This window comes from Hevea brasiliensis, chromosome 7 (assembly GCF_030052815.1).
Source record: "Hevea brasiliensis isolate MT/VB/25A 57/8 chromosome 7, ASM3005281v1, whole genome shotgun sequence".
Taxonomy (NCBI): domain Eukaryota; kingdom Viridiplantae; phylum Streptophyta; class Magnoliopsida; order Malpighiales; family Euphorbiaceae; genus Hevea; species Hevea brasiliensis.
In genome coordinates this window covers 10,398,167-10,399,834 of record NC_079499.1, presented here as the reverse complement: position 1 = coordinate 10,399,834, position 1,668 = coordinate 10,398,167, and the positions used below count along the sequence as shown (strand labels likewise).

Genomic DNA, 1,668 nt, shown 5'->3' with positions numbered 1-1,668 from the left:
AATTGATTTCCCTCAAAATTGCAATTCTCATGTGTTTGGCTAAATTAGGGAAAAATCACATGCAAACAATATTGAAAATCCAATCTCTAGAATCAATTTATTTTTCATTGAAATTAGATATAAATCCTCCAAACCTCATAAATAGCAATTTAAATTTAAATCCAATTTAAATCCAATTTCTATAATCACTTTATTTTTATTTTTATTGAATTTAGATTTAATTCCTCTCAATTTCATAAATAGATATTTCAAATTAATTTTTGGGTAATCTAGTTTAATTAATTTTAGTTAATTGATTGATCTAGTTTTAATTCCTCAAATACCAATTTTAATTCCAAATTTCATTTTACATCTTTAATTTTTGTCTTAATTTTAATTTTTAGATTTTATTTTTAATATCTTTTAATTTTTGTCATTCTAATTTGCTTATACTTTTATTTCCAATTTAAGCACAATTCCCTGTGGGATCGATATCAATTTTAAAACTATACTCATGACGTGCACTTGCGGACACCGTATCAAGTTTTTGGCGCCGTTGCCGGGGAATTGTTTGTTTTTAAGTTGGATTTTAATTGTTTTAAGCTAATTAGAATTTTTATTTTATTTTATTTTCACTATTGTTCCTTGTGTTTTTCAGGTACTTTTCTTGTTTATGAGACGATCGAAAAGCACAAGTGATACTGAATTGTTGTTCAACCTTGAAATTGAAAAATTCATCGAGCCAACAAAAAGGAGTACAAGAGAAGAAAAGAAGCAGAAAAAGAAGAACAACAAATATTTGAGCAAGAGGAGACAATAGAAAATATGGAGAATCAAAATAGAGCTATTGGTGGAAACAATGGAGCAAATGAGCAAAACGGGCAAAATGCTGTGGTTAATCAAAATGATCCTCAAAGAAGATCCATGTTAGACTATGCTTTTCCTAGATGTACTGATGTGAGAGATAATGCACCTATTATTGGAGCTAATCAATTTGAATTAAAAGCGGTCTTATTCAAATGGTTGATTCACAATTTGGAGGTAGCCCACTTGAAAATCCTCATTCTCATTTGAAGAAATTTTTGATGATATGTGGTACACAAAGGCAACCTGGAGTTTCGATGAAGTTATTCGCTCACATTATTTCCATTTTCTCTTGGATTCAGCATTGGAGTGGTATGACTCACTACCACAAGCTATTATAGATACTTGTTAGCAGATATCTCAAGCTTATCTATATCAATTTTTCCCACCTGGGAAAACTACTCATTTAAGGAATTTGATGGTAGCTTTTAAACCAAGGGATGATGAAACTTTGTATGAATCTTGGATGAGATTTAAGGAGCTTGAAAGGCAATGTCCTCATCATGAAATACCCAAATGGATGATTGTTCAAAATTTCTACACTGAGTTACTCGACCATAAGAAACACAATTGATTCACAAGCAGGAGGAGATTTCATGAGAATGACAAGTGAAGAATGCTATGATCTATTAGAGAAGATTGCTCATAATACCCATTTATGGGGAAATCCTAGAGCACTTGAGCCAAAGAAAGCTGGGATCTATGAACTTGACTCAGTTAACTACATGAATGCAAAATTTGATCAGTTGACTCAGCTTCTTAGTGATTTTTGCACAAAGGCAACAACCTCAACTCCTACAACTATGCAACAAGTTGCCTTCACAA

The 1,668-nt window shown here is 31.4% G+C and overlaps 1 non-coding gene across 1 annotated transcript; it reads right to left on the bottom strand.

The window, feature by feature from the left end:
* Positions 1 to 1,247: 1,247 nt before the first annotated feature.
* Positions 1,248 to 1,353, bottom strand: LOC131181821 (small nucleolar RNA R71). Its single transcript, XR_009150298.1, has one exon. It is a non-coding gene; the product is annotated as a small nucleolar RNA R71 (small nucleolar RNA).
* Positions 1,354 to 1,668: the final 315 nt, after the last annotated feature.